At 38.5% G+C, this 14,815-nt stretch overlaps 1 pseudogene; it reads left to right on the top strand.

Moving 5' to 3' along the window:
- The first annotated feature begins 11,066 nt into the window (after positions 1-11,066).
- Positions 11,067-14,325, top strand: LOC112092869 (annotated as a pseudogene).
- The last annotated feature ends 490 nt before the right edge of the window (positions 14,326-14,815 follow it).

Genomic DNA, 14,815 nt, shown 5'->3' with positions numbered 1-14,815 from the left:
GGCAACATATCAAAGATTGGTGAACAAGATGTTCGTAGAAAAGATAGGAAAGAATATGGAAGTGTATGTAGACGATATGCTCGTCAAGAGTTTAAAGGCAACAAACCATGTGCATGATTTAAAGGAAGCCTTTGATATTCTTCAGAAGCACGAAATGAAATTGAACCCAACTAAGTGCGCCTTTGGTGTGGAGTCGGGTAAATTTCTTGGTTTCATGGTGAACCACCATGGAATCGAGGCTAATCCTGCAAAGATCAAAGCGTTGCTAGAAATGAAGTCCCTTCGCTCAACGAAAGAAGTTCAACGATTAACTGGAACGGTAGCCGCACTCAACAGGTTCGTTGCTCGCGTAACTGATAAATGTCAACCATTCTTCCAAGCTATCAAGAAGGGAAAAGATTTTGTGTGGGACAAAAAATGTGAAAAAGTATTCAACGACCTTAAGGCATATTTGGGTGAGCCTCCACTCCTTACAAAGTCAAAGCTCAGTGAAGAACTCTATCTCTATCTTACAGTGTATGAGCATGCAGTCAGTGCAGTATTAATTCGGGAAGAAGAAAGAGTGCAATGGCCGATTTACTATGTTAGCAAAGCCTTGCTAGATGCGGAAACATGTTATTCTGAAATGGAAAAGTTAGCCTTAGCACTGATCATGGCTTCACGAAAGCTACGACCATACTTTCAATCTCATTCGGTAATAGTCTTAACGAATCATCCCTTGAGGCAAGTCCTTCAAAATCCAAAAATGTTTGGGCGATTAACAAAGTGGTCAATTGAGTTAGGGGAGTTTGAAGTGAGATACAAACCAAGGACGGCCATTAAAGGACAAGCATTAGAAAATTTTGTAGTAGAGTTCTCCTATCCAGTAGTGGTGGAAGACGAAGAAGTCACGATTTCGGTTCTGCAAGGTAAAATTCTAGAAGATCCGCAATTAAGTCAAGCCTCAGTTCTCAAAAAACCATTTGGCCCAGTGTGGCAGTTGTATGTGGATGGAGCATCGAATGTTAATGGGTGCGAGGCAGGGCTGATTCTGATAAGCCCAAAAAATGATAAGATCCGCTATGCCTTGCGGTTTGCTTTCAAAGTTTCCAATAATGAAGCTAAATATGAGGCGTTACCTGCAGGACTAAGGCTAGCTCAAGAATTGCATATTGAAAATTTAAAGATATATAGCGATTCCCAGTTGATAGTGAACCAAGTCCGAGAAGAATTTCAAGCAAAATGGGAGAACATGGCTTTGTATTTGCAAAAAGTGAAAGATCAACTTGAGAAATTCAAGTGGCATGAGTTAGAGCAAGTACCCCGAGCCACGAATACGGAAGTAGATTGTCTTGCTCGCATGGTGTCGAGAATGAATGAGGATTAACTTGGGAATGTGCCAATTGAGGTCCTAGAGCAATCAAGTGTAGCTAAGCATGTCGAAGTCTGTGCATTAAGCCCCAAAGATGCAAGTTCATGGATCACTCCAATATTTCTCTACTTGTCAACAGGAGAATTACCCACAGAGAAAAATGAGGCGAGGAGGCTTAGGTACCTTGCTAATCAATTTCTAATTATCAATGGAAAGTTGTGCAAGTGAGGTTATTCTTTGCCTTATCTTAGGTGTTTAAACAAGGATGAAGCCAATTACATGATGAGGGAAATTCATGAAGGAATTTACGGGAATCACTCAGGCGGAAGATCGCTATCACAGAAGGCACTTCGCCAAGGGTATTATTGGCCTACCATGCTAAAAGATGCGATGGAGTTAGTCAAAGTTTGTGATAAGTGTCAACGTTATTCACATGTGCCATGGCAACCGGGAGAACCTTTGACCTCTGTTTCAAGCCCATGGCCATTTGCTATGTGGGGAATTGACATCATTGGACTACTCCCACTCGCCAATGGAAGATACAAGTATGCAATCGTCGCATACCAAATGGGTGGAGGCTCAAGAATTACCGTGAATCACCGAAGGAAACGTAACCAACTTCATTTGGAAATCGGTCATCTGTAGATTTGGAATACCTCATTCGATCATCACTAATAATGCTCGGGAATTCGATAATGAAGAATTAAAGGGATCCAAAAGAGCTACTCTTCTCCTGAGCATCCGCAATCCAATGGTCTGGTTGAGGCTGTGAATAAAACTATAAAAGAGAATCTGAAAAAGAAGTTGGAGGGTTTGAAAAGTGCATGGGTAGAGGAGCTACCACTAGTGCTATGGGCTTATCACACCATAAGTAGAACTTCTACTAGAGAGACACCATTTTCCATGGCGTATGGAATGGAGTCAGTGATCCCGGTGGAGGTCAGAATGCCCACATATCGAGTCGAAGCCTATGACAAAGATCAGAATAATGGGGAGCTCTACACTGATCTTGATCTTATGGAAGAAAAGAGAGAACAAGAAACCATCCATGCAGCCATATACCAACAGGCGACAGCTTGGTACTACAACACAAGGGTTAAGGAACAGAAATTCAAGGAAAGTGATTTGGTTCTTAAGAAAGTTAATCAAAGAAGTCAAGTGATGGTGTACTTGGGCCAAATTAGGAAGGGCCATATAAGGTTATCAAGGTCGTTTGCCCTGGAACATATCAGCTTGAGGATAAATGGGGCAAGGTGTTGACTCACCCTTGGAATGTTGAACACCTTAGAAAGTATTATCAATAGTTAAAAAGTTTAGTGTGTGTTTGTAATTCGATGTGACGCCAAGTTTGTCAGGCGAAACATATTATTACTAAATAAAGTCAAAGTGTTTGCTAATTTCTTCTTTTAATATTTTCTTTCTCATTTTGTTCAATATGACAAAGAAAATGGGGGGATAGAAGTGTATCAATTCAAAAAAAAAAAGGAAAAGAAAAACTTGACCCCAAGTGGGCTCAGGAAAATAAAAAAAACAGAGAGCTTCGGCTAAAAAAAACCCAACCCCAAGTGGGCACGGGAAAAAAAAAAACCCGACCCCAAGTGGGCACGAAAAAATAAAAAAAGAGCTTCGGCTCGGAAAAACTCGACCTCAGGTGGGCACGGGAAAATTCAAAGAGCTTTAGCTCAGAAAAACCTGACCCCAAGTGGGCTCGGGAAAATAAAAGAAAAAGGGAACAATCTAACCCCGGGTGGGCATGGAAAAATAAATGAGCTTTAGCTCAGAAAAACCTAACCCCAAGTGGGTTTAAAAAAAAGCTTCGGCACGGAAAAACCCGACCCAAGTGGGCACGGGAAAATCCTAAGCCGAGGGAGAAACTTGGCTAAAAAAAAATAAAAAATTATTATTATGTTGCAAGAAAGATAACAAAAGAACAAGTTTCAATAAAGAAAAAAGTGCCAGCCAACCGGGCCCAAGTACACAAGAACAAGCATGAAGAATAGAGTGCAGAGTTAAAAAAAAAAAAGCTTCTAGGTGTTGCTTGGTGGATCGATACTTGGAGGATCACTACTTGGTGATTTTTCTAAATCCTTCATAGGTTCAATCATCTCATCATCAGGGTTAAAGTCATTTAGTGTAGGTGCCGAAGGAGTCTGAACAACGTGAGAATGACTAAGAGGATCAAATGAGAGATTAAGGTCAAGGTCTTTGTTATAGAAAATGATTGCCTTCTTAGCTTCTTCGTAGCCTTTCCAAAACTCATCTTTAGCAAGCTCAACTTTATCAGCCTCGTACTTGGCATGGCAGAGCTCTAAATCTTTCTTCACTCGCTCGAGTTCCCTTAGAGACATATCAATAGCAGCTTTAGTCTCCACAAGAGTCTTCCTATCATTTTTAGAGGAGGTCAGAAAAGTATTGTTTTTAGCTTTCCAACCATCTGAGATGCTCTTTGTCTGCGTAACCAATTTCTCTTGTGTCACCTTCAGACTGTCCTGAGATTCCTTTAATTTTGGTGTAATTACTTTTGCCTCTTCAAATATTTCTTTTGTTCGAGAGTTGTACACAAGAAGATCTGCGAAGAGCTAAAAAATAAAGAAATGAGGGTTAAACAAATTGGCTTAGGAAAGTCTAAGCATAATTTGGGCTCAGAAAATCCCAACATTAAAAAAGAAGGAGAGAGATAAAGCTAAGCCCAATTTGGGTTCAGGAAATTTCAATGAAGGAAAGGTGGGGGTTTACCTCAGTAATCCAACGCTCGATTAAAATAGCCAAGTTGAAAGCTTCTCATTTTTTGGCTTCATCAATATGATCGCGAGGCGCAAATTTCTCCATCTTTTTCAACATTGGAACGTGGCAAGGGTGGATGGACAAGCGGACCAACCCATCAGTTACAACATCTAAAGTGGAAGTATTTTTGGATGTTTGGCCAAGTTCGTGACTTGAAGACTTTTTTGCTAGCCTTGAAGAAGGAAGTGGATCATTTGGTGCACGAGAGTCAAGATTTAATGAAGTTGATACATTAAGGTCAGTAGGTGGAACGTCAAAGGAGGACTTTCACTTTTTCATTTGTTCCTTCAAAATCTCAGGATCAAAGGTTGATTGGCTGGGGGACCTCGTGGGTTTAGACGCCAAGCGAGATTCTAAGTCCTTGGGAAAATGTCTAGACACGTGGTGCTCACATGAGCGGGAGCCATCACCATAATGCTCAGAAGGAAGTCCGGAATCACATTTGCTAGCCATATCTATCAAAAAAAGGTATCAAAAATCAATAATAAAAATATGTATAACATGCGTAAAAAGAAGTCATGTGAGAGTGTCGATAATGTTACACCTATTTTGTCAAAGATAGCGGGGTCAGCAGGTTGACAAACGTCAAAAATAGGGTCATTCAATAATAATTTCATGTCATTCAGAGAACAAGATGGATCAAGCTATGGCCCGGTACCACTCAAAGATTCCTCCAGGGTAGTCGCGTTAGACATACCATTAAACAACACATCTGGATCAAAAGTTTACGTTGGGGAAGGAGATAAAGTTCTCGCGTCGCATAGCCAATGGGTATCTAACGTTTCTTTAGAAAGAAGATACTTTGCGTTTCTAATTGCCTCGTCAGCTTTTTTCGCGGAGCTAATCTTGTCAAGTGCGTCTTGAGAAAGGATGACCTTGTTAGGCTTAGGAGGAATCACGTTTGGGTTGAGGTCCCAATTTCTAGAAATAATGAACCAAGAAGATCTCCAGTGTTTGTCGTTTTCAAGACAATCCAGGATGAGTTTCATTTTTCGTTTCGCTTGGAAGTAAAAAGAACCATTGTGCCCGGGTGTTTTCTTTTTTACGTAGATGCCTCTAAATTCGTTGAAAGTCAAATCTCCCAATCCTAGTTTCTGCCAAAGGACAAAACAAGCGATGGCATGACGTAGCGCATTCGGACAAAGTTGGCATAAACTCAAGTTAAAATATGCCAAGAGATCATGGATAAATGGATGAACTAGAAGCCGAAGTCCACATTTAAAAAAATCTTCGAAAAGCACGATCGCATCTGTCGGAGGGGATTTCAAAGTTTCATTTTGTGTCGGGAGGCGAAGTGAAATGTTGGAAGGAATACAATAAGTGGTACGAATCCTCTCCAAGTCTTCTATTGTAAGATGGCTATGTAAGTTTTCTGAGTCGGGCTCGGATTGATCGGGAATGATCTTTGAAGACCCCTCGGCCGGTAAAGAGTCATCATCGGAATCTACCCCAACTGGATTTTTGGGGTTGGAACCAAGCGAATTCTTAGGCTCGGACACGAGCGTTTTCTTAGGAGAGTCAATCTTCTTCCGCTTATTTTTGGCGTTGCCACCTTCATGAGCTCTGGCGATATCTCTAGTCTTGCCGAGTTTGAACTTCATGGTTGTGCTTTTGACTTTTTGCCGTATATCTTCAACGTTGGTCTCGGGGATATACAAAGAATCACTAGAAGAAGAGGAGTTAGAAGAATTTCCATCATTTGAAGCCCAAAAAACTCGGTTAGCACGGAGTTTGATACGTTTGAGGGGCTGCTCGGTGTTCGTTAAAACAACATTGGAACTGTCTGTCTTTGTTGCCGCTAAACTGTTAACGACATCATCATGGTGTTGGTTATTTTTCACTTCCATTCGTCGGAGTTTATGATAAAAATCACACAAAGATGCTTTCCTTTGTTCTTTTTCTACAGCACCTTTCTTTCTTCGTTTGTGCCTTACGTTAATTGCAGTAGAGACATATACAAAAGGATTGTATTAGCATGAGAGGCCTTACTCAAAGCAATTAGAAGATCAAACTGAATCACGTAATGGGTAAAGGTTGAAGGGAAAAAAAGGCAACATAATTAGTGGTTCCATTTACATTACGCCATCTTTGAAGTAAAAGGGAAAGTGTACAAAATTTCCCATACAGAGAGAAGAGGAAAGCGCCACGTTTTGGAAGCAAAAGAAAATCAACGCTAATTGAAAAGGTGGCAAGTTTCATTTTTCATTCATGTTGAAATTCAACAAAGGTAATTGAAAAGTAAAAATGTGGCTTTAGTTTTTTCTTTCCATTAGCGTTGAAAGCAACTAAAACAAATGGGGAATGCAAATCTAAGCACGTAGTGGAAACTAGTTGATTCCACTTATGCTTTAAAGAAGTAGAAGAAGCTTTTCAAAAATAATTTCAAAAAAAAAAAAGGAAGCTTACCAATTATGAAGAAGACGCTCAAGATTGGTCCAGATTGGAAAAATTCTTTTGGGAAATTATGCTGTGAAAGCATAAGGTAGTCCAATTTATAAGGAAACTAGCCAAGTTAATTACTTTTGTAAGTAAAGAAGAAAGATTTTTCAGGGAGTGATTGGGTGATTTGTGTTCAAGATCTTTGAGATATGAGTTGTTTTAGAAAAGGAAAGAAATTTTAGAAAATTTTCATCAAATCTTCGACATTCATGGTATGTTGGAAGGGGAAACAAAGTTCGGTAAAAAAAAAAAAAGAAAAGGGAAACTTATGGGCAGGTTTTAGTCCCCATCGCTTGGCATGCGACACTCGTGGACTGGGAGGCTGATGTTAGGCGGCATTTCCAGAATCATTAAATGTACAATAAATTCAAAGGCTCGCCGGAGCCCAAGCTCTCTTGAGCCCAAGCTCTCCCAAGCCGAAAGTTCAAAGGTCGCGTGATGTTACCAAATGAAGTAACCGACGCTAATTGAAGACATTGAATGGTTGAAAGTTAATTTTCATTGATTATTTATCAGTTTTAACTCATAAAAATGTGAAGAGCCTCATTGTAATTAAGAGAGAATAAACTCTCGAATTAATGGGAGAATTAAACTCCCTCAATCATAATGTACTATAAATTCCCTCAGTTTGGGAGGAAAGGACGGACACTCATTTCTGAATACAATTGTCTTGTAATTGTCTTTATTTTGTTTTTGTTATTCCTTCAGAGGTTCTTTGTGTTCTTCGAGTGTTTTTTCAATTTTCTTAGATAATTTACTTATTCAATCCGAATTATTAGTCTAAAGACGTTAGATAAGTGTTGGACAAAATTTTACTCCAACAGTAATTACCCCCAATGAATTAGATTGTATTTCCTAATTTACAGATTTCATCAACCTATTTTTGCATTGGTTTTCAAATCTGATCAGTTCCTATCGTTCAGTTCAAATTTGCTCTTTTCTTCGTTCTCTCCATGATAGTGTTGGTTGCTCCACTTTTGATTGTGTGGAGGAAATTAAAAGACAGTAGTTTATGCAATCGGGAATCTCTAGAGAAATGCACCTTACAAGAGGAGCATTACATTTATGCATTTTCTTCCACACTAAGATTTTTGCTTTTATTTTTTATCGGTCATTATAACAGATTAAAACATTATTGTTTTGATGATAACAAACTTTTGAGTGAGAATCTCTAATCAAGAGAAATGTTAGTACAATTTTTATGTCACATTTTTTTGTCACTCTCTATATTTACTGTTTGACACATGGACTTCACTAGCATGTAATATTATTATTTGAACAAAAAATAAAATAATAGAATCCAATTATCAAACAATAAATATAATAAGGGATAAAAAGAGTAATTCTAACATTTATGCTCTAATCAATCTTCTCGAGTGTAAAGCAAAGATGAGGAGTCTTAAGTGGTGGCCTCAAGCCCTAAACGCCCACACCCATCATACGTGGCGCCAGTTTCTTTCTAGTAAGGGCTCAGAATCCCACTTAATTTATTTATTTATTTGTTTTAAGAAAACATATATATATATATATATGGATAATTTTTTATAGCAGAAAAACAAGCCCTCATTAAACATTAAAAATTTGATCTTATAATCTCATTTTTTTTAATTATTAATCCCTCCTAACAGAAATTTGACTGCCATCAGCCGGCTTAACGTCTGAGGATATAAAGGAACGTACAAAAAAAAAAACAAAAATGATCTGACCTATAACAAATTTTATCGAAATACTAGGCATGGAATATAATTTTAAGTTCACGAGTTTAAGAGTTCAATCAAAAGAGACAAATCCCTTGTTTCATATGATTTAAGTTAATATCAGATCTTCCTCGATATATATGTGTGTGTGTGTGTACTACTCACTACATATGCAAATTTCAATCACTCAAAGCACATTATAATATGGGAGATCAAATACTCTACTTATTCACATCGCTCTTAATTTTTGTGGGAAAGTTTCAGGAGCTCCGTCTGAGATTGAATCAAAACCGTTTATTCTCCTCTTTTTCTTAAGTTTATCCATTCTTGATTTATGCATTCTATTAGACATATTTGTTCCTAAACTTAAAGTTAAAAACCGAATATTACTCGAAAAAAAAAATATGGCATTTTTGTTTAATAGGTAAATAATAAGGTTTATAGTGCTTAAAAAAATTGTCAGTTTTGTTTAATGTGTGACAAAAGTTATTGAGAGGTGAGAATTTACAGAATTTAATATAAATGACCAAATTTCCAACAGAAATAGTCATTTTATTAATTGAATGAAAACTTTCAATTACAAGGTAAAATAAATATAGTAAAGCGTTTGGCAACTGCCAATTTGTCTAGTGGCAAACCATACAACACGTTAATCGAAAAATGACTATAATAAGGAAAACTATACAAGAAGTTTCAAAATGAATTAATTAGAAGCCATCAATATTATGAATAACAGATCAAATCTCAAGAACCCAGTAGGCCTAGGCAGAGCAGGATCAACGACTGGGAAATTAACTTGAGAGAGTTTTGTAAAAATATGAACATACATGTATTTGTTAAGAAGTGATTGCGTTTAGAGAGAGAGAGAGAGAGTTGCACTTGTAAACGAGTAGAAAGAAGTATTGAGAGAAGAAAGTGAGTTAAAAAGAAAAGAGATTGAGCTGCCAAATGTAATAGAAGAATTTTCTCTTATCTTGCTATTTATTTCCCTTGCTTTTACCATAGCTATATAATACAGATATAGATATACATATCGATCCCCAATTCATATATAGCAGTATTGTATTTTTTTTTAGAGTTTCTCTAGTAGACCGTCCTATCGGTAGCACCAGTTTTTTTATTATTGATTCTAGTCAAAATCAAATTAGGTTGAAAAAATATGCAGAATAGACAGTTACTGATGCAGATCTGACAGTTAAAAACGGCTAAAAAAAATAAAACTACTAGTAGTTTTATTTTTCTGATCCTAGAGGAGAAACTCCCTTCTCTTTATTATTATATAGAAAACGTCATTGATGATATTTGTTGGGTTGTAACATAGGGGGCCAAAGGTTGCTTAAATGACTGCATGCACTAAAGGAGCCTAGATACATGGGCACATGTACTTTTCAACCAAAGTCAAAGTACAAATATATAGATCAGCGAGGGCTGTAGCCATCCTCTCTACGGTCATAGTGAGTGTTTCAAGCTGCCTTTGGAGCTGGTCTAGGCGGTATGGGGGGTTTCCAGCAGCCGGTGGTTGTGCCTTGCGGTTGGGCCGTACTCTCGCTGGTTCATGGCCGCCGTTGGGCGGATTCATCGGATTCCTTCCTCCGACGATAGGATTCTTGCCTTTCTGGCTTTTTTGATTTGCCGTCATGCTGTGAGTCTTTCTCAAAGCCATATTCACTGCTTACTGCTGAATTGATTCCTAGGTTTAGGGCCCTCCTTCTAGCGCCAATTGTTGACGGTTGATTTCAGTCAACTAAAGATTAATTCTCTAGTAACACTCACAGTAATCTCTCACGGGTTAATAGAGGATTATCGTTGCATGAAAAGATAAAGAAGACAGAAATTTATAGTGGTTCGGCAAAAATTCTTTACCTACGTCCACTTGTGGATGTACTAATATTTTTGTTGATTACAATCCTTCTGGAGTAGTAGTATAGAGCGTAAAAAAACTTAATCAATTCTCATGGCTCTATTTATAGGCCTTATACATATAAGAGACCTCCTCTACATTTTCTAAGGAGATCATCTCTTTTCCCTAAATTCTGGGATTTGGCAGTTTCGTTTTCATGATTTTAGCTTCCAGGTGAGGCTAACCACCCTTACCAGTTACCTAATTTTCTGACATGAACCCTGGTAGTTGGTACAGTGTATCTTCCCTCTAGTTGACAGGATATGGTTTGGAGATTGAGCTGCCAAATGTAATAGAAGAATTTTCTCTTATCTTGCTATTTATTTCCCTTGCTTTTACCATAGCTATATAATACAGATATAGATATACATATCGATCCCCAATTCATATATAGCAGTATTGTATTTTTTTTTAGAGTTTCTCTAGTAGACCGTCCTATCGGTAGCACCAGTTTTTTTTATTATTGATTCTAGTCAAAATCAAATTAGGTTGAAAAAATATGCAGAATAGATAGTTACTGATGCAGATCTGACAGTTAAAAACGGCTAAAAAAAATAAAACTACTAGTAGTTTTATTTTTCTGATCCTAGAGGAGAAACTCCCTTCTCTTTATTATTATATAGAACATTGATTTGATGATATTTGTTGGGTTGTAACATAGGGGGCCAAAGGTTGCTTAAATGACTGCATGCACTAAAGGAGCCTAGATACATGGGCACATGTACTTTTCAACCAAAGTCAAAGTACAAATATATAGATCAGCGAGGGCTGTAGCCATCCTCTCTACGGTCATAGTGAGTGTTTCAATCTGCCTTTGGAGCTGGTCCAGGCGGTATGGAGGGTTTCCAGCGGCCGGTGGTTGTGCCTTGCGGTTGGGCCGTACTCTCGCTGGTTCATGGCCGCCGTTGGGTGGATTCATCGGATTCCTTCCTCCGACGATAGGATTCTTGCCTTTCTGGCTTTTTTGATTTGCCGTCATGCTGTGAGTCTTTCTCAAAGCCATATTCACTGCTTACTGCTGGATTGATTCCTAGGTTTAGGGCCCTCCTTCTAGCGCCAATTGTTGACGGTTGATTTCAGTCAACTAAAGATTAATTCTCTAGTAACACTCACAGTAATCTCTCACGGGTTAATAGAGGATTATCGTTGCATGAAAAGATAAAGAAGACATAAATTTATAGTGGTTCGGCAAAAATTCTTTACCTACGTCCACTTGTGGATGTACTAATATTTTTGTTGATTACAATCCTTCTAGAGTAGTAGTATAGAGCGTAAAAAAAACTTAATGAATTCTCATGGCTCTATTTATAGGCCTTATACATATAAGAGACCTCCTCTACATTTTCTAAGGAGATCATCTCTTTTCCCTAAATTCTGGGATTTGGCAGTTTCGTTTTCATGATTTTAGCTTCCAGGTGAGGCTAACCACCCTTACCAATTACCTAATTTTCTGACATGAACCCTGGTAGTTGGTACAGTGTATCTTCCCTCTAGTTGACAGGATTTGGTTTGGATTGGACCGGGCTGCTCTCTCGACGCCGTGACCCTCACAACTCAGGCGGAGTCCTCGACGCGTATCCTCCTACACGAATACTCGCCGTCTTGAGGGCATCCTAGGTACGACCTTTTCCTCGACGTCAGCGACCGACTCTCAACTGGGATATCTCGGCGCTTGTCAATCAAAGGAACGATCGATTCCTCGACCGTGGTGTAACAGAGATCATCAGTGGTTGTTTGGACGGGGTTGACACCCTCGTCGATGTCGGCGGAGGCAATGGGACGACCTTGCAGATGTTGGTTAAGACCCGTCCTTGGATTAGTAAGGGCATTACCTTTGATCTTCATCATGTTGTGTCTATTGCTGAAGAGTGTGAGGGCATTGAGCATGTTGGAGGTGACATGTTTGAATTCATTCCTAAGGCTGATGCTGTATTACTCGTGGTACGTAAATCTAAATACCTATCTACACAAGTACAAGTCCGAACGCGATTACACTTTTTTTTTATGTGATAGGTGACTTATTATTGACGTAGAAATATATTTTTATAAGAGGAAACTAATAAGTACCATTGTAATACTAATAATCAATATTAATCATTCAATCAGCCACATATTGCCATGTAATTATAGGGCTGCACGGATCGGTGCTTGTGGTGCATATTTGATTGAGAGTATTAAAATTAAATAACAAAGATCCATGACTAGGTTAAGACCAACCAATAGTCATATGTTAATACTACTATTGACGGTGAATTCTCGTCAACAAAAACAGGCCGGGTTACCTCTGAGTTTCCCGTTAGATTACCGGCCTTAGTGATGAATGTGTGTGAGAATTTGTTGGTGGAGTGTATTGTGCGTAAATAAAAAGGTATGCACAATTAAAGAACACAAGGGATTTTATAGTGGTTTACTCTATAAAATCATAGCTACATCCACTGTTGTTATATATTTCTTTTGAGAGGATTACAATTTACATCAATTGTTCTGTGTTCTGTTGGATCTCAACCTCTTTTCTGTATGGGGTCTTGCCCTTTTTATACTGGGAGCTTCCTTCGCTGGGTTGATTTCCTTCGTAGGTAGAAGCATTCAAGTGCTCTCCTTTTTAGGCCCAGTCGTAGCCCACTAATCACTTGGAGTACTGTTCACTCAGCCAATTAGTCTTCTATTATGGCTCTGTGCGTTTTTGTAACCCTTTTCTGTCCCCTGTGGGGCAGTTTTAGGGTTCGCAATTAATGTCTGCTTTGCAGACATCCCCCACCTCTACACGTAACTTGCCATGTCAGGTTTTTCCCCAAAGTGCATTCCCCTCGTCGCCAGTGTTGTTCAACCCAACTGTCCTTCTTGGCTGTTGGTTCCACCGTCGGGAGATTTCTATGTCCTAAGGTCGACGGTACGAACTGTCGATGTCAGGAGGAATCGACGCCCTAAGTTGGACCTATCACTTAGGTTCCTTATAACGGAACCGGAGGGAGCCCCAGGCGTCGAGGGTTGTTGCTTTGCGGGGAGTAGTTAAGGCTACGTGTTATATTATCGTTCTTCCACGTGTCCTTCACATTTTCTCACACAACAGCTACCCCCCAAGTCGAGGGTTCCTTTTAGGCGGCCTCGAGTTTAGGTTCGGCCGTATTTCTGTGCTTCAGGTGTGGGAAACCGGTCCTAAGCCTTCGTTCGCAATGATGACCTGGGTGCTTCGGGTGTGGAAAATCGGTCCCGAGCCTTCGTCCGTAATGATGGCCTAGACGCTTCGGATTTTCTCGAGGGACGTAACCGTCGCGTCGGTCGATTTTTTGTGCTGACGTGAGGCTCTATTTCGAAAGGATGAATGTGAGCCCTCGGATCGCGACTCTTCCTTTTCCCGCCCTTGTTTGTCACCGTCAGATCTGGGTGGAATTCCCTTGCCGTTGGATTTTAAGAACTTCATCCAACGGTCAAGGTTCGAGGATTTTCGTTTCCTTAAATACCTCTTTTGAACCTAAAACCATTTTTTTTCTTTTATATTCCACCAAAAAAAATGTAATACTATTTTTATAGAAAATTATAGCTTAATCATCGGCTGAAAAACGCTGATTAGAAAATATTAATCAATCAATAAAATAAATTGGTACAAAGTTAGATGTTTATAAGTATTACTCCAAGCCAGTGTGACTTTAACAATTGAACTTTTTTTTTTTGGTTAAAAAAAATGTTTAACAATTGAATTAACTAGAAACATCAAGTATATCTTTAATATTCATATACGAGAAGCTTGTTCGTGATCTTAACCCCAAGTATGTTTTAATATATCTTTCTTTCTTTTTTTCATTTTAATTTGTTCTCGTTTGGTGTTGATCATATGGGATAGTGGGTTCTTCATAACTGGGGAGATGATGAGTGTATCCACATACGGAAAATGTGTAAGGAAGCCATTCCAAAGGACAAAGGGAAGGTGATAATAGTAGAAGCTGTGATTGGTAATAAAGAGAAACAGAAAGAAGACAACAAGCTAAATGATGTCGGATTGGTTCTAGATTTGGCGATGATGGCTCATACTAACAAAGGCAAAAGAGAGGACGTTAGATGAATGGGCACATGTTCTTCGCGAGGCGGATTTTTGTCGACACAATGTGAGGCCCATTGCTGCTATTCAATCTGTCAAAGAGGCTTTTCCAGCTTGAATATGATCTGTGGAAAACAAGTTTGGATGTGAAAAGTATTCTAGCGTTGTTTCAGTTTGCAATATTGTTTTTGACGAGTCCTGTGGTATATATTTCCATGTTCTGATATACTAGTAAGTATCACTAATATTGGTGCATGGTTGTTAAGTTTGAAGCTTTGCTTATTTGAATTTCTAATACTGGTGTTTTGATAAGAAAGAGAAAATATAAGTACTACACTAAAATATACATTAAATGACTCATTTTTTAACTACATTTTTAATCTGATTGAAAACGCTGAATGGAATATGGTCACTTCTTGAAAAAATTTAATAAAGGTTTCTAAAAACTTAAAAATGATACTCGAAAACAATTATAAAAAGGGACCCTATATCGAATAAAATCCGTATTCTTTTGTGCAGAACAACTTTTAATCGTCGGAAATAGTTTCATGTAGTATTTATATAAATTATATAGAGAAGAAGACTCAACTACCAAAAAATATATATAT

This window comes from Morus notabilis, unplaced genomic scaffold, assembly GCF_000414095.1.
Source record: "Morus notabilis unplaced genomic scaffold, ASM41409v2 Scaffold629, whole genome shotgun sequence".
Classification (NCBI taxonomy): Eukaryota; Viridiplantae; Streptophyta; class Magnoliopsida; order Rosales; family Moraceae; genus Morus; species Morus notabilis.
Note: the sequence above shows the minus strand (reverse complement) of the source record. Positions and strands in the feature narration are given on the sequence as shown.